The following is a 24,477-nucleotide window of genomic DNA, read 5'->3' as shown; positions in this document are numbered from 1 at the left end:
CTTGCTCCATATCATCATGCTCCACCGGCAATGCATCCTCTTTACTTGTAAGCAGAGAGTATTTCAGAAGGAGCAGGAAGGTAACTCTAATTATGGCATCATTGCCCCTCACCATCTTGATGGAGTCATCAAATTTTTGGAGGATGGTACATATATCTGACATCCATGTCCACTACTGTGAACTTATGTGTGGAGTCTGAACTGAATACCAATGGCATTGTTGATGCTGATAATAAGCAACTGCCCTCTTCTGCTCACAAATCCTTCCCAACATCTGCAATGTAGAGTTCCATTGCGTGGGGACATCGCAAATCAGTCGGTGAGCTGGAAACTGCAAATGATGCTGAAACACAGCAAGGGCAGCTCTAGCTGACTTTCTAAAATGGTCAGATTCGGCAGCAGATTCGGTTTTGAGAAATTGCTGAACCATGAGGTTAAGCACATGGGCCAGGCATGGTACGTGTGTGAGCTTGCCTCACCATAGAGCCACCAACAGGTTCCGGCCATTGTCACACACGACCATGCCTGGCTGTAGGGCCAGCGGTGTGAGACAGAGATCTGCCTGCTCTTTCAGAGCTGTCCACAACTCTTCAGCATTGTGCGGTTTGTCACCTAAGCATATTAGCTTCAGCCTAACCTGTTGCCGCTTGGCTGAGGCAGTGCTGCAGTGCTTCCAGCTTGCGACTGATGTGGTAATTTTGGAGATAGAGGCTGAAGAGGAGGTGCAGGAGCTGAAGAATGTGGGGGCAACCCTGATTGATCCTGGACCCGCAATCCTCGGCGTCGGAAGGAAGTGTTCAGTCCCAAGGTCCGACTTGGTCTCGGCTTCCACTATATAAACCCATTGTGCCATCAGCAAGATGTACCATCCCTTCCCTCAAGCACTTGTCCATGTGTCCATGGTTAGGTGGACTTTCCCAGTAACTGCATTGTTGAGGGCGCGACTAATGTTGTGGGACACGTGCTCGTGTAATGCGGGGATGGCACACCGGGAGAAATAGTGGTGGCTGGGTACAAAGTAGGGATGGCTGCCGCCATCAGGTTGCGGAAAGCTTCCATCTCCATGACCCTAAAAGGCAACATTTTTAGCACATGCAATTGTGAAATGTACTTGCTGATGGTGCTACTTGAGAATGTGCAACGACAGGTGCAGGGTGGGAGGCATCTTGGTATGCGCCATGGAAAGGGGATTGAAGTGCTTGCACTACAGTGGAAGAAGCAATGGTGTCATCTGCAGACACTGTTGCTGGACCCTGGGGTTCTGTCAACTTAGTTGGGTGCTTTGCTGCCATGTGCCTGATCATGCTGGTGGTGGTCAGGCTGCTAGTTTTGCTACCCCTGCTGATGCTGGCCATGCAGTTTGTGCAAATGGGCTTTTTGGGCTTATCTGCAGAGTCTTTAAAAAACAACCAGAGTCGGGAAGACCTAACCGTTGCACTGGAAACTTCCATCGTGTTTGTTTTACGAGGAGTACTTTCCCGTCTTGCGACTGTGGCCACCATACTTCTTCTTCCTGCCTGTTGTGATGCTATACCTTCCTCCCCCTGTGTGCTGTTGTCCTCACTCTTTATGTTTACTTGCCAGGTTGGGTCAGTTACTATATCATCCACCACCTCGTCTTCCACTTCCGCACCCTGGTCCTCCTCCTGACTTTCTGGCAATTGTATCTCATCATCATCATCATCATCCATCTCTTGCGAAAGTTATTCAACTTTCCCACCATCGCCTTCATGTGACCGTGACTGCTCCAATACTTGGGCATCGCTGCATGCAATCTCCTCTTGACTCGCTTGAAGCTTGCTGGGTGAGAGGCCAAAATCTACAAATGGAAAAGTGAATACCTCTTCTGAGTGTTCAAGTGTGGGATCAGTTGTCTCCGGGCACTCAAAATGAAGGGAGAAAAGATGATCAGGGTGAGGAATATGCAATTCAGACTCACGGCTACTGAGACTTGACCATGTGGAAGATTGTCAACGGTGGTGGTGGTGGTGGCAGCAAAGTGACTGGAAGCATTATCCGCTATCCACCCAACAACCTTTTGACACCTCTCTGGGTTCAATAGTAGTATACTGTGGTCCCCTAGTAATTGGGACAGGAAGGTCAAGCGAAAAGTTGCCAGTGTTTGTTGTGGCACAATTTCAGCTTGCCCATGGCCACATCCTCAGTCTCAGCCTCTGCATGCACTATCACCATCAAGACTACTTCCCCGTCTCTTGCCACGCACTTTGTCCACTTTAAATGGAGGACAATATTTTCCACGTTTACGAGAAATGGCTGATTTTGGAAGGCAGTTATATGTGATACGTCTGACAGAGAACCTTGATTTTTAATAGCAGGCCTGAAATATACTAATATTATTCTACACAGAGAACTAGTGTGAATAGCTTGTCTGACACACTGCAATAAAATGAAAATGGAAGAAATGGCTGATTTTGGAACACTTTTATAGGTGATATGTCTGACAGAGAACCATGGTTTTAAATATCAGGCCTGTAATTTATTAATACAATTTTTCACAGACACCTAGTGTGAATAGCTTGACTGACAGACTGCAACAGAATGGAAAAGGAGGCCAATATTTTCTACATTCAGTTCAAATTTCTGGATTTTTATTGCTGAAATATGGAACAGATCTGGCTGTATTCTGCAGTGATAACAAGCAAATGGAGCACAAAAATTGTGTACTTTGGTGTACGCAGGGAGGGGACCAAAGTTCCCGCCTGAGCAAAATCTTATGTAGGTCAAAAGAAGCTGGATGCAGGACATTTTACTCTTTTCTGGCAGAAGTGAATGTTGGAGAGGCCAGTCTCTTTTATTTTAGTGATATTCTCTTACATGACTATCCCACTCACACAGAAAGCAGCAATACTTTGTGTATCCACCCTGAAGGGTAACCACCTTTAAGTCATCGCAGAGGGAGGGGCCACAAATATTCATAATTTAGGCACCTTAACAGCTGTTTCATTTTGTCATAGGTCTAATTCATGTGGATGGCATAATTAACTGGAATTCAAGGTAGAGCATGGCCATAATGGAATAAGATGACTTTTAGGCTTGTTTTTGATGAATCGATGAAGAGCTACCATTCCTCTTGATTATGACTTATCTTCAGAGCTTTCATTAAACTGTTGATGTTGTTGCATACCATAAGATTGCCCTCCTTGGAGAAGTATTGAACAAGATCTTTATCACAGTTGTGGAAAAAAGAGATCCAAATATTTGCCACTAGGAAATTCCCCTGCTGTAGCCTGGGACCTAAGTGCTTAGCCTTTCTCTCGGGCAAATCCAAATCTCTAACAAGATCGATCAGTTCACTTTGTGTTATAAGGTGGGGTTCAGTTGAGTTTGCTGACAGAAAGACTGGGTCGTGAGAGGAAGATACTTCATAACACCAAGTGCCCTCTACTTCCTCACTTCACTCGCCTTAAAATGTTTCTGGTGCGCCTGGAACCGACTCTTCTTCTGCATGTTATACTGGGCGTATTGCAGATGGAAGGTTTGGATACTGTAAAGTCCACTTCTTCTTCCGTGAAACTCCTTTTCCTCATGGGGAGACCATGCAGAAATAGCAATTGGTGATCAGCTGGCTTTCTCCAGATCATTGGGACTACAAAAGGCATAGATTGCCTCTTCCCATGCAACCACTGGGTAAGATGTGATGCACATCTATTGCCTCATATGTGTGGAGCCCAACTCTTGTCCTGATCTCTTATTCTGCAGCCAGGGCAACCCTGGTCAAAATTACAGTTATTGTGAACAGTTAATCAAGTTGAAGATGAAATGATCTCTAAAAGGCCTAAAGTTAAAGATGACACATTTCCTTTGTATTTTAGGCAAAAACATATATACTTTCATCTTTTACATTCTGAAAATTACAAAAAGGAAAGTAGAACAATGCAAAAATGTGGGCATCCTGCATGGTTCGTACCTAGTAGCGCCTTCTTTTGCAGTATCACAGCTTGTAAACGCTTTTTGCAGCCGGATAAGAATCTTTCAATTCTTGTTTGAGGGATTTCCATCCATTCTTCCTTGGAGAATTCTTCCAGTTCTGTGAGATTCCTGGGTCGTCTTGCATGCACTGCTATTTTGAGGTCCAGCCACAGATTTTCAATGATGTTCAGATCAGGGGACTGTGAGGGCCATTGTAAAACCTTCACCTTGCGCCTTTGGAGATCGTGTATTGTAGATTGTGACGCCATACTCTTTTCAATGTCAGTTTTTTTTACATAATGGCTCTAACCACATTTTATTTCAAGAAAAAATTAAGAAAATGTCAACTTTAATTTGGTGTAACTGTAGTGAAACACAAAAAAAAGAAAATCGTCACTACACAGTAAATAAATGCCCCAAATAATCTTCCATGTTTATATTTTTACCATTTTACTACTCAAAGGATATTTTTCCCCATACTTGAATAAATTCTGAGGTAAAGGAATATTGTTTTGAAAATACAACTTGGTTGACAAAAAAATAAAAAAGATATGGCTCTTGGAAGGCGAGGATAAATCAAAATGGAATCATAAAAAGTTACTTGGGTAGAAGGGGTTAACTGACAGATGGCATAAGAGAAATTCTTCTAAAGCTAATTAGTGACAGATGAGGGAATAAGCAGTGACGGAGCAGCCCCCCGATCTCTGCACATTCATCACATATAATAATAGTAACATATAAAACTCACATTACTTGTTTTCCAGCTCATTGCTTTGGGATTCATTTCTGCATAAAATATTTTAATGCCATTGTAGTGAATGCTTCCAACGCGAATTGATGTGAGAGAATTCCCAAATTCTTCAATGTAAAATATCCAGTTATACAAAGACATCGGAAGGGACAATTCTCTATACTTATTGAATCTGATGTCATGTTTAGTGTAACCTTCAAAATTTAATCTTCTTATGTATCTCTGTAACTGAGAAAAGTAGAAAATGTCATAAAACTGAGGGGAGCAGTGAGGGGGTCCGGGGTCAGAATACCAAACAATCTAATGCAGGTGATCTATCCTAAGCATTGGTGATAAAGATCTCCGGCCACAACAAGTCTATAAGGGAATACTCATCAGAGGCCATAAAGTAAAGGGGATATAAAGCCATGTAATGGGAGCCTGTCAGCAAGTTTCCCCAATATAAACTAAAGCCACCACCTTTAACTCCTCTTGGACCGGAGTCCAGCAACATGTATATAAGCCCCAATTCCCCCTTCATGTCCAAAAATGCCTTTTACTGTATAATTCTCCTACGCTGCATGCTTATTGGCAGGTGTTTGCCCAGTGTCTCCTCTATCCAGCAATCTTATCCTCCTGCATTGATAGTTCTTGATGGATATTGCACAGTACTGGAAATCTCACGATCCTGCAATTGAGGTCCAGGCCTTCTATTCCCCTACTGGGGCAGAGCATAGTATGTCTGCACAGGCCTGAGACTCCCAGTGCTCAATGGATGAAGTAGGACGCGTCATCCACATCAATCAAGGCAGGAGGATACAATTGCTGGCATGGACCAGCACCGCACATTGCACCGGACCATATTACTTAGGGAGAATTATAAAAGGTATTTTTTGCATATGGAGTGTAAACTTAAGGTTATATACAGATTGCTGGATTGTGGTGCAAGAGGAGTTAAATATTGCATCTTTAGTTTACATCTGGTAAACCTGCTGACAGGTTCCCCTCAAGGACAAATTAGGAAAAGATTTCAGAAATGGCGGCGTAACCTGAAGCAGGGGATTGAAGTTGCAACTCTCCACCTTCACAAGCAACTAACCCCTATCACAAGTACAATCAGAAACCAAAAATGTAGACCATTCCATCTTGGTCAACAAGTCCAAACATCCTTTTTCCAAAAAGGTGTTGACCTTTTCCTCTGTTTTTTCCATAACATTCTTAAGTTTAGCATGTAATATCGCCAGCATACAGTATTTCCATCACATATAGATGTTCAGATCAGCAGTGGGCTTGTTAGACCACAGAGATTTTCTAACAAGAGGCTAGAAAACACTAATGTCAGTATTCCGGGTTTTCTAGGTAACCTTGTGAATGATTTTGCCCTTTGTTAAGATGGAGTTTGCTGTTTTTGTATGCCCTACTTCCTGTTCGTTTGTTTAAAACCCGGCTCAGGTGCTGGCTTCCTTGCTGGAGTATTCTGCTTCTGTATCCCTTCAGTCAAGCTGCCTTGTCCTACTATTATCTCCCAGATCTCCTGTGTATTTACCAGGTTAATCTTCATGTGTTTCTCAGCAGCAGCCTGTGGCTCTGGACATTCTCTGCCTATGTAAGCTACTCTCACTGTGTTATCATTAACCTGTTGACTTTGGAATTTAACCCTTGCCTCACTCCACCCGGTAAGAACTGTGTTTCTGGACTGTGTTGTTTAACCCTTCGTTCACTCCCTCCGGTGAGGGCTACTGGAACTATTTACTGGAATATTACTTAAATGTGAACTTGTTTCTGGACTTCCCTGAATCTACGCTACATCTAGGATTAACTTGTGAACTTGTTCTTGGACTTCCCTGTGGCTACTGCATACCTGGTTCTGACTTTTACTACACCCGCAGTGTTTGAATCAAGCCACGTCACCAGTGTGTCACTTTCCTTTTGATCACGTTTGTGTGTGGACTCCGTCGTAAGAACATTGCCGACTTGCTATATAGGTTTCAAAGACTTAATATTGCTGGACTATTTCATTGTATGTCACTACGGGTTATCTGTATATTGTTTTTGGGTGTTATTGCTGTTGCACAAATACACTATTTGCACTAAAGAGACCCGTCTATGCTTGTTCATTGCCCCACGCTATCAGAATCCTCGAGTTCCTACAATAGTATTACAGGATACTCCAGCCAAAAGAGGATTCTGCTGGGGCAATGACTGAGACACGGTCAGACAAACTGTTCACCATAATTAACTCCTTGCAGCTGGAGATAGAGACTATACACACTAAGATTAGAGACATGGAATCCCGGGTTGACCACAACGCACAGGTGTTTGGTCAGGCTCTCCAAGATCTACGTACTAAGTTAGAAGTCCGGGAGACCTTACCTACTGAGCCTACATCATCCACTAGTATGCCCAAAATGCCTCCATTCCGGTTTAATGGTGACCGAAGTCAATTCCGTGGGTTTGTTAACCAATGTATATTATTCTTTGATGTACATGCCTCCTATTACCGGTCTGATAGATCTAAGGTACTATGTATTATTATGTTGTTGACATCACGGGCACTGGCTTGGGCAAATCCTATGGTTGAAAGTCACGATACCCGTCTAAATAATTTGGATGATTTTCTGACAGCCATGGCACAAATGTTCGACGATCCCAATCGCCGTGCTACCGCTGAATCTGCCTTGCTTTCCTTACGCCAGGGGAAACGTTCAGTCATAGAATATGTTACTGAATTTAAAAGGTTAGTGGTAGACACCAACTGGGATAACAATGCTTTATTGCCAATCTTTAGAAAGGGTTTGTCCAGTGCAATCAAGGATGAGCTAGCTCGTTCAGAGTCTCCACAGGAGTTTGAGTTATTTTTACAGCACTGTGTACGTATTGATATCCGTCTAACTGAACGCAGACAAGAAAAATGGGCAGCTGTAAATCGCATCACTAATTTCTCCCTTCCGTCTAGGAAAACCACAGGCAAAAACTCGCGGGAGGCCGAGGAGGTTCCTATGCAGGTGGACTCGCTACTAAAACGTGAGAGTAATGAACGCCGCGAATACCGTCTCCGTGAGCGCTTATGTTTCTATTGTGGTCAATCAGACCATTTCCTTATCAATTGTCCTAGATGTCCCAGGCGACCCAACAAGGTGTTAGCGGTAGTAGGGGATTATGACAACACTGACGCTGAGTCTGAAGTTTCAGAGACCAGTCTACAGATAGATGCTGTTTTTCCCCCTATATTGATGCCGACTTCCCCTAAAGACCAAGGGGAGAAATATTCACATTGTTCTCTTCCTATTCAGATTCAGTGGGAGGGACAGTGGATACCAAGTTCTGCCATGATAGACTCTGGAGCAGGTGGGAATTTCATGGATTCTTCTTTTGCCAGGGAACATGGTATAAAGACGCAACTAAGAGCTTCACCAGTCACTATGGAAACAGTGGATGGTTCCCCATTAGTTTCTGGACCAGTAGATCGGGAGACAGTGCTTCTGGAGTGTAAGATGGAACCGGACCATCAAGAAACACTTTCATTCATGTTAATATCTTCTCCTCATTTTCCTGTAATTTTAGGAATTCCCTGGTTACGGTCACAAAATCCAAACATCAATTGGGAAACCAAGGAGATATCCTTCCTTCCGAAGTGTAGTCCTACCATCAGTCCAACGGTAGCGGTTCCAGTCACCCAGAACTTGGAAGAGGCAATACAGGTACCCACTCTCCCTCTGGTTTACCAGGAATTCTCGGACGTTTGTGACAAGAGGAAGGCAGATCAACTTCCCCCACATAGACCGTATGATTGCCCCATAGAATTGCTTCCTGGGGCAGCGATTCCTTTCGGCCATGTTTACCCGCTGGCGGCTCCGGAATTAAAATCATTACGAGAATATATAGATGAGAATTTAGCCAAGGGGTTTATCCGACCATCTTCTTCACCAGCGGGAGCCCCTATATTCTTTGTAAAGAAGAAGGATGGGACTCTAAGACCCTGCATTGACTACCGGGAGTTAAATAAGGTAACCATTCGTAACAGGTACCCGTTGCCGCTAATTCCAGAATTGTTGGAAAGAGTTCGCCAGGCCAAGGTATTTACCAAATTAGATCTTCGCGGGGCATATAATTTACTCCGTATACGTCCCGGAGACGAATGGAAAACAGCTTTTAGATGCCGGTATGGACATTATGAATATTTGGTGATGCCATTCGGACTCTGTAACGCTCCTGCTGCTTTTCAACATTTAGCCAACGATATTTTCAGGGATTTATTGGACCAATATGTGGTAATTTTCCTGGATGACATTTTGATCTTCTCTGATTCCTTACAGGAACATCGGGAACATGTTAAGACCGTGCTTAGACGTTTGAGAGATAATCATTTGTACATCAAACTCGAAAAGTGTGAATTTCATTGCTCCGAAATCCAATTTTTAGGCTATATTATTTCTCCTCAGGGATTGAATATGGAGTCCAGCAAGATCCAGGCAATCTTAGACTGGCCGGTACCAGGAAACATTAAAGAGGTACAACGATTCATTGGTTTCGCTAACTTTTATAGACGTTTCATCCGAAATTTTTCAGAAGTTGTCCGTCCCATCACTCTTCTCACCAAGAAGGGGAAGAAGTTTGTATGGCCTTCGCAAGCTCAGGAAGCCTTTGATCGCCTCAAGGTTTGTTTTACCACGGCTCCGATATTGATGCATCCGGATCCTGCACTGCCTTTCATCGTGGAGGTGGACGCTTCTGACTGTGCATTGGGAGCTATCCTCTCACAACGTACCGGAGACAAAGGTTTGCTGCACCCGTGTGCCTTCTTTTCTCGTAGGTTATCTTCTGCTGAACTGAACTATGATATTGCAGATAAGGAACTTTTGGCAATCATTGCTGCCTTTAAGGAATGGAGACACCATTTGCAGGGAGCAACTCAACAGGTAGTGGTACTCACGGATCATCGTAATTTGGAATTCCTTAAGTCTGCCAGGTGTCTTTCTCCTCGACAAGCTAGGTGGAGTTTGTTCTTGAACCAGTTTAATTTTATTATTTCGTACCGCCCAGGTTCACGTAATGGGAAAGCTGACGCATTATCCCGAATCCATACGGTGGACTCCGTGCCTGGGACCCCTTCTAAGACCATCTTGTCTGATGCCAATTTTGTAGGAGTGCTCCAGGACCGGGACTTGTGGCAGGAGATCAAGCTGGCCTATGACGGTGACGTATTTCTTGCTGTTCCACCTGACAACGTGAATCTTGTCCTTCGGAATGGTGTGTGGCTTAGAGATCGATGTATTTATGTCCCAGAGGCTGTGAGACTTCGAATTCTCAAATTGGTCCACGACTCTGTATTGGCTGGTCATAGGGGGGTACAGAAGACGCAGGAATTTTTAAGCCGTTTTTTTTTGGTGGCCTACCTGTTTGAAAGATGTGAATGACTATGTCCGCTCTTGTGAGGTTTGTGCCCGGTACAAAGTTCCTCGTGTTTCACCTACTGGTCTTCTTAAACCGCTACCTGTACCGTCTCGCCCTTGGGGGTCTATTTCGATGGACTTTATTGTGGAGTTACCCACCTCTGGCGGTAAAAATACTATTTTGGTGGTAGTAGATCGTTTAACGAAGGCTGCTCATTTCATTCCATGTACCGGTCTTCCCTCTGCTACAGAGACAGTGGATCTGGTTATCCAGAACGTTTTCCGGCTGCATGGAGTACCAGATGAGATCATTTCTGACCGGGGAATACAATTTACCTCTAGATTTTGGAAAGGATTTTGTTCTGCACTACACATTAATGTTTGCCTGTCTTCTGCATACCATCCTCAGACCAACGGGCAGACCGAACGGACAAATCAAACCTTGGAGCAATATCTACGCTGTTACGTCAGTCATTTACAGGACGATTGGCTGAAGCTACTTCCTTTAGCGGAATTTTCATACAACAACTCTCAGAGCAGTTCTACGAAGGTAACGCCTTTTTTTTGCCAATCTGGGTTATCATCCAAATATTTTGCCTAGGTCTCCGGTTGCTATTTCGGTACCGGCGGTTGAAGACAGAGTGGCGGTGTTGCAACGTAATCTGGAAGTTTTAAAGGACACCCTGACCGTAGCACAGGAGCGTTACAAGAAGTCGGCCGATAGGTTCCGGAAACCGGCACCTATGTATAAGGTAGGAGACGCGGTTTGGTTGTCTACCAAGAATCTAAGATTGGGTGTTCCTTCACAGAAACTGGGGCAGAAATTCATCGGTCCATTTAAGATCACTGGGATTGTGAGCTCTGTTGCCTGTCGGCTGAAGCTACCACGGACTTTAAAGGTACACCCAGTATTTCATGTTTCTTTATTAAAACCGGTCTCTCCTAACACGTTTCAGGGACGTATCGTATCTCCCCCTCCACCAGTGTTGGTTGATGGCGAAGAGCAATTTGTGGTACAGGATATTGTTGATTCGAGACTTCATAGGAACCGGCTTCAGTATCTAGTTAGATGGCAAGGTTACTCTCCCGAAGACAATTCTTGGGAACCAGTAAGTAACATCAATGCTCCCCTGAAGGTCGCTCAGTTTCATCAGAGATACCCGGACAAGCCTGGTCCTGGACCGTCCGGAGGCCGTCTTTAGGGGGGGGAGTAATGTCAGTATTCCGGGTTTTCTAGGTAACCTTGTGAATGATTTTGCCCTTTGTTAAGATGGAGTTTGCTGTTTTTGTATGCCCTACTTCCTGTTCGTTTGTTTAAAACCCGGCTCAGGTGCTGGCTTCCTTGCTGGAGTATTCTGCTTCTGTATCCCTTCAGTCAAGCTGCCTTGTCCTACTATTATCTCCCAGATCTCAGCAGCAGCCTGTGGCTCTGGACATTCTCTGCCTATGTAAGCTACTCTCACTGTGTTATCATTAACCTGTTGACTTTGGAATTTAACCCTTGCCTCACTCCACCCGGTAAGAACTGTGTTTCTGGACTGTGTTGTTTAACCCTTCGTTCACTCCCTCCGGTGAGGGCTACTGGAACTATTTACTGGAATATTACTTAAATGTGAACTTGTTTCTGGACTTCCCTGAATCTACGCTACATCTAGGATTAACTTGTGAACTTGTTCTTGGACTTCCCTGTGGCTACTGCATACCTGGTTCTGACTTTTACTACACCCGCAGTGTTTGAATCAAGCCACGTCACCAGTGTGTCACTTTCCTTTTGATCACGTTTGTGTGTGGACTCCGTCGTAAGAACATTGCCGACTTGCTATATAGGTTTCAAAGACTTAATATTGCTGGACTATTTCATTGTATGTCACTACGGGTTATCTGTATATTGTTTTTGGGTGTTATTGCTGTTGCACAAATACACTATTTGCACTAAAGAGACCCGTCTCTGCTTGTTCATTGCCCCACGCTATCAGAATCCTCGAGTTCCTACAATAGTATTACAACTAATGTCTTACAGTGTATGTCAGGGTCTCAACAGTGGAACACCCAGAATACACAATGTATCACCTATGGACCGGTGTGACGGAGGCACAAGCCACTTAACTAGATGAACTGGATATGGATACATAATATGTGATCTCCTGTCCCTGAATCAAGATCCAATTTTGGATTGAAATAAAGCAGAATCCTCACAGAATGTTGCTACAGTCTGTAAAGCAAAGCAAACAATATAATATTAACAGCCTTGCACACTGACCTATCCCCAAAAAATCCACGGTTATTACTGCAGTAATATTTGACCACCTGAGATGATGGACAAGTTTCTCTGCTTGCACTATGTGGCAATGCTATTCAAATCAACCAAGTCTGGCTGTATGCTGTTAACAAGCAAATAGAGCAGTAAAATGGTGTATCATTTTGCTTTTCACCAAAATTATCAAGATTAAGAGCAAAAATAATATTATTAGCCCTGATATCTAGAGCTATTGACAGGAGTTCCAGCAGCAGAAAGAATGTGCAATGGGCCCTATTCTGTACTTTACTAGGTCTCCACAAATTCTGCCTAATTAGTGCTATTGGCAGGATTATTGTTCATTAGAATGAGCCCTTACAAGGATTGTTAGAGTAGATTAATAATAGTGGTGTGAATCTCTCCACAAACTCTGCCTAACTAGTGCTATTGTGGTATCCCGGTGCCCGTTCTACTGCTGCTAAATGAGACAGTTGTAGTGTGGCAGTAGATTTGTTCCATAGTGTGTCCTGAGTTAGGGGATATAATACATTGCATTCTAAATTGTACTTCCTTGCATTGTAAATTGTTCTTTCCTGCCATCTGCTGACCAATGTGTGTATATGAAGTAACGAGTATTCTCCTCACAACAGGTGGCCATAGCAACGGCTGGGAGGAGCCTCCCAGCTCAGGGCTCTCACTCTGACTAAAGCACTGGTACAAACCAGTTGTGGGCAGTTCCAGCTGCCTAAGGAATATTGTAGGACAGACATTATTCTCTCAGAGAAGAGTTTTCAATGCCAGTCTACACTGAGGGGACATTTTTCCTCTCATAATCTCCTTCACAAAAAGAGTGAAGTGTCTTCTAGTCTAGAGAAAAAAAGCTATACTTGTGCTCTCCTGTTATCCTGATTAGTGTTGAGCCACCCCCGTAGTGTTCGAGTTCGGTTCGGTTCGTCGAACACCCGTGTGTTCGCCGAACTGTTCGTCGAACTGTTTGTCGAACACCTTCGAACATCGTTAAAACCATTGGCAGGCAAACAAAAACACATAGAAAACACCTTCAAAGGTGTCCAAAAGCTGACAAACTGCTCAGAAGACACAACTAACACATGGAAAAGTGACAAGTACATATAGTCATGCGAAAAGAAAAGAGGTGGAGGAGTAAAAGGAGGGGGAGACACAGATATAGGCATGTCATGCCCTTCTAAAATCCAAAAAGTGAGAAGCCGACACGTTCAGTCCGCTCCTGCCCGTGCCACCTCCATGTCGCCGGGTTTGTGCCAGAGCCGCGGTGAACCCTGACGGCCAGCCCCCCTCTCCCAATACTGGTGCCTGTCCGCTGGTGGGTCGAGCGAGCCCCCCTGTGGTGGAGGCAGCTCTAAGCTTTTTAATTTAAATTGTCTCTCTAATTTGAATGAATACACTTTAAATCCATTTACAAGGATCTATTGGAGGGCAAGTCTCATGCCAGCAGCCGCGTAATTCCAGCTCCAGTAGCGTCCACTAAAGCTGCTGCAGTTAAAAAGCTTTTATAAGGATCGAGCTCGGCTGTCCACCGCAAGGCATCCTACTGCCAGTCCCAGCCCATATGCCTTGGGGTGCCTCCTGATGCTCTTCACTGAGTATCCCGTGGTCCCGAAGCATTTCCTTTGAAAAAATTAAGTGTCCAAACTACAGGTGGTGTAGCTTGCTTAACAGCCGGGATAATCCGCTGACTAGCAGACACTGCTACTAGGCACAAAGTATTTCCTGGGCTAGATGCAGTTAAAAATTTGTAATTAGATACTCTCGTTGGATGCTGAGAAAGCATTCCATAGAGTCTCCTGGCACGCCATATATGATTCTCTTAAAAAGCTTGGGGTAGGGGTCTAGGGGACCCTTTTATAGCCAAAATCACGGCCCTGTATCACAATACGTCACCTAGGCTGAAGATAAATGGAACTGTAGCACCCTGAGGGCTCGGTTGCTACAGAGGTATTGCACCTCACCCAGAGGTGTGATATCTCACTCTCAGGTAAGGATGGAGTGTGGATCAGGACCCGACACCTGCATGCATTACACCACATTGCCGTGGGGCAGGGCGACCAATATGCATCTGAGATGGGCACGACAGTCCCTGTCCCTGGCTGGAGTGGGGGGAAGGAACACTGAGGAAGGGGAACCCTGTAGTGCAGGAGCAGGGAGGAAGCAGTTCCTGGGTGCATTGAGAAGGGAGTATAAAAGGTGGGCACCATCTTAGTTCAGTACAGAGAAGTCTGAGCAGAAGTGGCAGGGATCAGGGGCTCTGCATGAGCTCTGCTCCGGAGGCGGGCCTAGTAACAGAGGCCCAGGCCTGGAAGAGGGAGAAGGAAGGAAGAGGAGCGGAGAAGGCTCCAGGAACGAAGAATGAAGGGATCCCAGGGGTGCGGATGGGCGAGTCGCCACCGCACGCCCGAATCCACCTGCGTGGAGGGGTCAGGCCAAAGGGGGAGACCGGTCCCCAAAACTAGTGGAGGCAGGAAACGACCCTCAGCTAGAAACCGGAGGCTGTGACATTTTATGTGGCGCAGCCCCTCGCTACACCCGCTAGGAAGGCACCACATAGGGTCAGGGAAACTGGCGCCAAGTTTACCAAGAGGAGGCCCGAGGCAGCCGGACAGAAGGGTTGGTAAGAAAGGCCAGACAAAGGACACACAAAGGGGGTCCTGTGAAGCGCTCCAAAGTTATCTGGGAGTTTTCTGAGCCCCTCACCTGGTGAGCACAGTACGACGTGGGCAGCCGTTACCTGCAGACGTGGTCTGGATAATAAGAACTGTGAGTAAAGGCCCTGGACTGCATCACTGACTCCGTGTCATTACTGCTGCTGCCCTGCACCATCACCTCCATCCTCCGCATACACTGCCCTGAGGCTATACTCCTCCCGTGGGGAGTTATGCTATGCTCTGCTGCACCCACAACACCAGCCTCAGCGGTCTGCCCTGCAGTGGCGGTTCACTCTGACCGCAATCCACGGGTGGCATAGTCGGACATTTAAACATCAAAACCACATAAATAGTTCCACCACTGGTTTGACCACCCTGAGCCACGGAACCGGGTCGCCGCCACGAAGCCTACAACCAACAGCATCCACCAAAAAGGGTCTGGCTCTGGGTGTCCCAAGGCTCAGGGGGTGCATCAGAACATTTTCATCACCTTTCACAATCACCAATGGGACAAGGCAGGGATGTCCTCTGTCCCCTCTCTTATACATCCTAGTGACGGAGCACCTGCTCTCATCAATTCGCCATAACCCCAATATTAGGTGGATTGAGGTGGGAGGCACCGAGTACAAGTGCTCTCTATTTGCTGATGATGTCCTAGTATATATCACTCAATCACATATATCCATCCATGCTGTTATGGCTGAAATAGATCACTTTGTTACATGGTCAAATTTTAAAATCAATGCAGCGAAGTCTGAGGCCCTCGATGTCTCCCTCCCCAAATCCATATAGGATTCCATCCAGTCCAACTTTCCCTTTGCCTGGCCCTCACAGGGTATCAAATACTTAGGAATTCCTAATCATAGAGACCTCTCCCATCTATGTTATCTTAATTTTGGGCCCTTTATTGAACAACTCCATACAGACCACGGTTGGCAAGTTAGAACTGTAAGATTCACTACGTGAACCACTGGTGTTTTGTGGAAAAGCACATGTACACTGTGTTCCAAATTATTATGCAAAAAGTGTTTAGGAGTGATAAGGGAAGAATTTGTTTGCTTGTCAGTTAAACTCATTGATGGTGATGTGTGTCAGGGCTCTTTATATCACTGCAAGCAATTGCAGACACCTGTGCTAATTAGTTTGGCAGGTGTGTCCAATGAAAGGCAAGACTACTTAAGAAGGCTGTCTCACATTATTAAGCAGCCTACATTTTCTGCCAAAATGGGAAAGAAAAAGGATGTGTCGGCTGCTGAGAAGCAACAAATTGTGGAGTGTTTAGGTCAAGGCATGACTACAATCAACATTGTGCGATGATCAGGATGAAGTGTCTTGGCAATCAAGAAGTATGTAGCTGATTCACAGTACACACGTGTACGTGCTGATAAGGGCAAATTGAGGACTCTTTCCTACAGGCAATTACGTCAGGTTAAAAGAGCAGCGGCAAAAAAGCCTTGTCATAGCAGCAGACAAGTTTTTGAAGCTGCTGGTGCCTCCAACGTCCCCCGAACAACAAGATGCAGGGTCCCTCAGAGGTTTGCAGCTGTGCATATGCCATCCTGTCGACCTCCTCTATCCACTTCACACAAGCAGAAACGGCTCCAGTGGGCCAAACATTACATGAAGACTGATTTCAAAACTGTTTTGTTCACGGATGAGTGCCATGCAGCGCTCGATGGTCCAGATGGATGGAGTGGAGGATGGCTGGTTGATGGACACCCCACGCAAACACGGCTACAGCGCCAACAAGGAGGAGGTGGAGTAATGTTTTGGGCTGGAATCATGGGGAGAGAGATTGTCGGCCCCTTTAGGATCCCTGAAGGCGCTAAAGATGAACTCCATAATGTATGTGGATTTTCTCAAACAGCACTTCCTGCCATGGTTCAAGAAGAAGAACCGTGTATTTCACAGCAAGATCATTTTTTTGCATGATAATGCACCAATGTGCTGTCTTCCAGGAGCAAAAATTAAAGATGTGTCTGACAGGATATCAAGACTCTTCAGACCTACAGATCACTACCCATTCCTGCTAATACATGTGGGGACAAATGACACCGCAAGAAAGGACCTGGAAACCATCTGCAGTGACTTTGAAGACTTAGGCAAGAAAGTGAAAGAATTGGGAGCGCAGGTGGTCTTCTCATCCATCCTCCCAGTGGATGGCCATGGAACAATGAGGTGGAATAAGATTCTACAGGTGAACAACTGGCTACGTCGATGGTGCCGTCAACAAGGATTTGGATTTCTGGATCACGGAATGAATTACCTATACGATGGACTACTTGCTAGAGATGGGGTGCACCTTACGAAGACTGGAAAACATGTATTTGGAAGTCGCCTTGCTACACTCATCAGAAGAGCTTTAAACTAGAACAATGTGGGAAGGGAAGCAAAAGGCCAGAAAAAGCCATACAGCTGACAAATACTATTGAGATCTCTGCTACTGGAAGTGGAAAGGAAGAACAAAGACAAAACAATTTAAATAATAAAAATATGGGAGGAAGAGAAACCAATCACAAACTAAAATGTTTTTATACAAATGCACAAAGCATGGGCAACAAACAAGGAGAATTGGAACTACTAATGCAGGAAAAGGAATATGATGTCATTGGAATCACTGAAACTTGGTGGGACGATACACATGATTGGAATAAAAGGCTAAAAGGATACAACTTATTTGCAAGAAACAGACTTGATAAACGAGGAGGAGGTGTTGCATTGTATGTTAGAAAAGCGTATATCTGCACAGAGATGGAAGCTTCAGAGACTGGGAGTTCTGTGGAAACTGTTTGGGTAAGAATACAAGGAGAGAACAACGGAAAGGACACCATTGTAGGCATTTACTACAGGCCACCTGGGCAAGCTGAAGATATGGATGAACTCTTTATGTATCAAATGACCAAGTTCTCCAAAAAATATGACGTAGTGGTCATGGGAGATTTCAACTATCCAGACATTTGTTGGGAATCTCTCTCAAGTAAAACTAACAGGTCAAGCAAATTCTTATCCTCTCTTGCTGACAACTTTATCTTCCAAAAGGTAGGGGAGAAAACAAGGGGATCTGCTACTTTGGATCTAATCCTTATAAACAGGGAGGAAATGGTTGAGGAGGTAAAGGTGGCTGGGACCCTAGGAGGCAGCGATCATGCTATTATAGAATTTTGGATAACTAGAGGAGGAAGACATGTGAAGACTCAAACTTCAAGGTTAGATTTTAGAAAGGCAGATTTTAAGAGACTCAGAAAGAGAATAGGAGGGATCCAATGGCTGGATGTCCTTAAGGACAAAAATGTCCAGGAAGGATGGGAAATTTTTAAAAATGAGATTCTCAAAGCACAATCGTTAACAATCCCGAAAAGTAGGAAGAATGGGAAGCATTTAAGGAAACCAGGATGGATGAACACAGAACTTAAACACATGCTAAAAAGAAAGAAAGAAATGTTTATTAAATGGAAAGAGGGAGGCATATCTAAAGAAGATTATAATGCAGTCTGCAGATCCTGTAGGGCACGTATCAGGTTAGCTAAAGCTGACAATGAATTAAGGCTTGCAAGAGATGTCAAAAGCAATAAAAAAGGATTTTGGGGGTATGTCAAAAGTAAAAGAAAAGTCAAAGATGCTATAGGATTTTTAAAGGATGAAAATGGAGAAATGGTAAGAGAGGATGTTGAGAAGGCCGAACTTTTTAATTCCTATTTTGCATCTGTTTTCTCTCAGAAAGAAAATGTAACATCAACTGATCTTCACTGTCCTTTTAAAGGAATAGAGGAATCCAAGTTATCTGTAAACAGAAAGATTGTGAGGGAATATTTAGCTAACATAAATGAGTTCAAGTCACCAGGTCCAGATGAATTACACCCCAGAGTACTGAAGGAGATCGTAGAAGAAATTTTAGAACCACTCTCCATAATCTTTGAAAATTCTTGGAGAACAGGAGAAGTCCCAGAAGACTGGAGAAGAGCAAATGTTGTTCCTATCTTCAAAAAGGGGAAGAAGGTGGACCCAGGGAACTATAGGCCGGTGAGTCTGACTTCTATACCAGGAAAGATCTTTGAACAAATTATTAAACAACATGTATGTAAGTACATGGATAAGAATGAAGTGATTAACCAGAGCCAGCATGGGTTTGTAACTAACAAGTCATGTCAGACTAACTTAATTTCCTTCTATGACAGAATCACTGACTGGGTGGATCAGGGAAATGCTGTAGATATAGTATATCTTGACTTCAGCAAAGCATTTGACAAAGTATCTCACACCATCCTTATTGAAAAAATGACCAAGTATGCAATGGACCAGGCAACTGTTAGGTGGATTCATAACTGGCTTAGTGATCGGACTCAAAGGGTGGTTGTAAATGGCTTCACATCCAGCTGGGTGAATGTCTCAAGTGGGGTACCACAGGGCTCCGTCCTGGGACCTGTATTGTTCAACATCTTTATCAATGATTTAGATGAAGGAATTGAGGGTAAACTGATTAAATTTGCTGATGACACAAAGCTAGGAGGGATAGCTAATACTAGAGAAGAGAGAGAGAGGATTCAAAAAGACCTAAATAAACTGGAGCAGTGGGCAGCAACCAACAGAATGGTTTTTAACAGGGAAAAATGCAAAGTACTACATCTGGGCAATAAAAATGAAAAAAGCATATACAGAATGGGAGGAATAGAGCTAAGCAACAGTACATGTGAAAAAGACTTAGGTATACTAATAGATCATAGACTGAACATGAGTCAACAGTGTGATGCAGCAGCAAAAAAGGCAAATACAATTCTGGGATGTATTAACAGAAGCATACAGTCTAGATCACGTGAAGTCATTATCGGTCTTTACTCCTCTTTGGTCAGACCTCATCTGGAATACTGTGTACAGTTTTGGGCACCACATTTTAAAAAAGACATAGACAAACTGGAGCAAGTTCAGAGAAGAGCGACCAGAATGGTGCCTGGTCTGCAAACCATGTCCTATGAGGAACGGTTGCAGGATTTGGGAATGTTTAACTTGCAAAAAAGAAGACTGAGAGGAGACTTAATAGCTGTCTACAAATATGTCAAGGGCTGTCACATTGTAGAAGGATCATCTTTATTCTCATTTGCACAAGGAAAGACTAGAAGCAATGGGATGAAACTAAATGGGAGGAGACACAGATTAGATATTAGAAAAAACTTTTTGACAGTTAGGGTGATTAATGAGTGGAACAGGCTGCCACGAGAGGTGGTGAGTTCCCCTTCAATGGACGTCTTCAAACAGAGGCTGGACAGACATCTGTCTGAGATGATCTAGTGAATCCTGCTTTGAGCAGGGGGTTGGACCAGATGACCCAGGAGGTCCCTTCCAACTCTACCATTCTATGATTCATCTCATGCTGCACATAAAACATCTGCATCTCTGGCTGATATGGGCATAAAAGGGGACAAACTTATGGTGTGACCCCCATGCTCCCCTGACCTCTACCCCATTCAGAACCTCTGGAGCATCATCAAAAGGAGTGTCTATGATGGCGGGAGGCATTTCACATCTAAGCAACAGATCTGGGAGGGTATTCTGTCCTCATGCAAAACAAATGAAGCAGAAACCATCCAAAACCTGACAAATTCAATGGACGAGAGAGTTCAGAAGCTCCTTTCGAACAAGGGGTCCTATGTGAAAATGTAACATCACCTAGAATAAAGTTTTGAGTTGAAAACTGTTTGATTTCAGTTTCTAATAACCTGCTAATGCTTATAATTTCAAAAATGACCATTTTTTTGGTCTTTATTAAAATGAAAAGGTTGATCGAAAAGTTTGGGGGATCTAAGAGTGTGTCAACCCAGTAGTCATGATTACTTCGAATTCTGACAATATGAGGGTCATGTTGCAGGTAGTGCAGCAAGAAGGCACTTATGTGTCTTGCGCATCTCGGAGCCCCAAAATTATTTTCCGGGCTAGATGCAGCTAAAAATTATTATTAATTTTAAATCTGGTGGAGCTTAGTATAGATGGCCTAATAGGATCAGTGCTGCAAACTGCTACAAATCCCAAATTATTTTCCAGTCAAGATACAGATAAACATGATTAGTAATTTTAAATCTGGTGGAGCTTATTATAGATGGCCTAATAGAATCAGTGTTTCACACTGCTACAAAGCCCAAATTATTTTCCAGCCAAGATACAGATAAACATGATTAGTAATTTGAAAGCTTAAAACGGTTGGTAGGGTGATTTTAAACAATCATCAAGCTTTTACTCTCCCCAGGATGACACAGGGGTAGAAAAGTCATTTCGGATCCATGATTTGTTCATCTTTATGAACGTGAGTCTGTCTACATTATCAGTGGAGAGCCGCGTGCGCTTATCTGTCAGCACACCACCAGCAGCGCTGAACACACGTTCAGACAGAACGCTGGCTGCGGGGCATGACAAGATCTCCAAGGCGTAAGTGGCTAGCTCCGGCCATTTATCCAGATTATCGTCTCTAGGCGTTGAATGTGTGTCAGACTTCTTGTCTCCTGTGGCCTTGCAAAGGATGGGCTAAAAAAGTGGTGAAATGATTCCGCAAAATTGATGTTACCAGCAGATACTGTGGTTCTGTTACGGTTTGAGTGCTGAACACTCGACGGTCCCACGGTTGGCAAGTTGGAACTGTGAGATTCACTACGTGCACCACTGGTGTTTTGTGGAAAAGCACATGTAAGATTCTGCAACACTCTCTGCTGATACTCCTGCATGCGTGCATCCCTTTCTATGGCAGGAATAATTTCTGCAAATTTACTTTTGTACCGGGGATCTAACAGTGTGGCAACCCAGTAGTCAGGATTATTTCTAATTCTCACAATTCGAGGGTCATGTTGCAGGTAGTGCAGCAAGAAGGCACTCATGTGTGTTGCGCATCCAGGAGCACCAAGTCCCTGTTGTGTTGGTGGCGAGGTAACAATCATGCTTCCTTCCTCTGTCCTCTCCCCCCAACCTCGCACAACAGAAATGTGATCAAGGTCTCCCTCATCTGATGAGTCTTCCATCAGTTCGTCCTCCACTTCTTCCTGGGCTCCTGCACCTTCCTCACTAGTTTGGCTGCTACCATGCGCCCTGGTAAAACCATCTCCCCCACCCTCACATGCCTGCCGTCTTGGTGCTGCCGACCGTCTGGACCTTGCAGATGTTAGCCCTTCCGCATACAACTCCTCCTCCTCTACTTCCTCCACCTCCTCTTGTGCCACCACCTGACTCCGAATTCTGTTTAACATGTGCTCCAGCATGTAAATCACCGGAATAGTCATGCTGATAATGGCATCGTCAGCACTAAACATCTTCGTCGCCATTTCAAAACTGTGCAGAAGGGTGCATAGGTCCCTGATCTGAGACCACTCCTCCAGCGTGATTTGCCCCACCTCTGGATCTCGTTGGCCCAGGCTATACATCAGAACGTATTGCATCAGGGCTTGTCGGTGCTGCCACAGTCGCTGCAACATGTGCAGAGTTGAATTCCACCGGGTAGGCACATCGCATTTTAGCCTGTGAAGTGGCAGGCCCAACGACTTCTGTAGAGATGTAAGTCGCTGAGCTGCGGGATGCGAACGGCGGAAGTGAGCACACAGCGACCGTGCCCTCTGCAGAAGGCCATCTAGTCTGGGATAGTGGGCTAAAAATTGCTGGACAACCAGGTTCAACACGTGAGCCATACAAGGCACGTGTGTGACATTGCCCCGGCGAAGGGCCGCACCCAGGTTTGCAGCATTGTCACACACGGCCTTCCCTGGTTTCAGGTCCAGTGGAAACAACCATTCATGAAATTGGTTCTCCAGAGCTGACCACAACTCCTCAGCTGTGTGACTCACATTTCCCAGACATTTCAAAGTAAAAACCGCCTGATGACGTTGAGCCCTACTGTCAACATAGTAAGGAGGTGTGCAGGATCCCTTCTGCGCAGTTAGAAAGCTTGTGGCATGACCAGACAGGCTTTGGGTGCAGGTAGAAGACTGAGAGGAGGTTGAGGAGGCAGAAGCAGTGGAGGAACTTTGACATAAAGAGGATTGACACACAACTCGTGGGGATGGCAAGACTTGGACAGCAGCCCCTTGTCCTGCTGTCACCATAGTTACCCAGTGCCCAGTCAGCGACATGTAACGCCCCTGTCCATGCCTACTCGTCCAAGTGTCTGTGGTGAAATGCACCCTGTCACACACAGAGTTTCTCAAAGAAGCGGTGATGTTGTGTGCGACATGCTGGTGGAGTGCAGGCACACCTTTCTTTGAGAAGTAGTGCCGACTGGGCATCTGGTACTGGGGCACTGCGACGGACAAAAGGTCTCGAAAATCCTCTGTGTCCACCAGGCGGAAAGGCAGCATTTCTGTAGCCAAGAGCTTGCAGATGGTGAAATTCAACCTCTTAGCTTTCTCATGGCTAGGAGGAAATGGTCTTTTACTTGTCCACATCTGAGGGACCGAGGGCTGGCTATTGTGCTTAGACGGGGTTGATAAGGGTGTCCCCGGCAAACTGCCGGTCTGTGAGGAAGGTGCAGGCGGACATGTTAGGTTGCCTTGATCCAAAGGTGGTGCTATCGATGTCGGACAGCGCTCAACACCAGCTGGTGTTACCACCTCCAAAGAAAATGATGACCTGCCAATCACGCTGGCTGTTGCGGGTAAAGAGGTGGCAGGTCTGCGCCCCAAAACAGGTGTGACTGCTGTCCCCCCAGTCACAGAGGATGAAGAGGCCGCGGATGCACAAGATATGGCAGACGGTGGTTGGCCCGGCCGGCTAGGCCTTATTGTAGAACACTGAGCTTCCCACTGCAACTTATGCTTCATGTCCATGTGCCGGTTCATGCATGAAGTACTCAAACTATGTATTTTTTGGCCTCTACTTAGCTTTTGCTGACAAATGTTACAGATAACACGAGTTGGGTCATCTTTATCGATCTGAAAAAATGCCCAGGCTATGCAAGTCTTAGCACCCATGCGACCTGAAGAGCCACCACGACTTGTGGTTAGAGGCAGAGTTGTGTTTGAGGATGCAGTTGTTGACGTGCTTCCAGTACTACGTCTCTGTCCAGGAAGGCGCAACCTGACCTCGTCATCACTAGCATCTTCCTCCACCTCCTCTGCTGACCTCAACTCTTGGCTGACTATGGGTTGACAGTAAGTGGGATCTCCAACCTCATCATCATCACCCTGTGCGTTATCAGACCCATCGTCCTCAGAGCCAACCTGTTCCTGCCCTGACAAAAAACTAAAGTTGTCGCTCCAATCAGGTATTTGAGTCTCATCATCGTCTTCCTCATTGTCTCCACCAACAGGAGTTACAGTTTGGGAATGAGGGTCTACATTATGGTCAGAACCTTCTGCGTCTGTTCCTGGATCCGACTCATAAAGATTCTGGGCATCAGTGCAGATCATTTCCTCGTCTGGATTCACAGAAGCACTGGAGTCGACCTCTGATTCCCAGGCTATAGTATGAGTAAACAGCTCTGCAGACTCAACCATCTGTTCTACCTAATACTCAGACGGGCAGCTGGAGATTTGTGAGCTG

This window comes from Phyllobates terribilis, unplaced genomic scaffold (assembly GCF_046119375.1).
Source record: "Phyllobates terribilis strain yellow unplaced genomic scaffold, ASM4611937v1 Scaffold_1__5_contigs__length_1240528914, whole genome shotgun sequence".
Lineage (NCBI taxonomy): Eukaryota > Metazoa > Chordata > Amphibia > Anura > Dendrobatidae > Phyllobates > Phyllobates terribilis.
The sequence above is the reverse complement of the archived record's forward strand: the minus strand, read 5'-3'. Positions refer to the sequence as shown.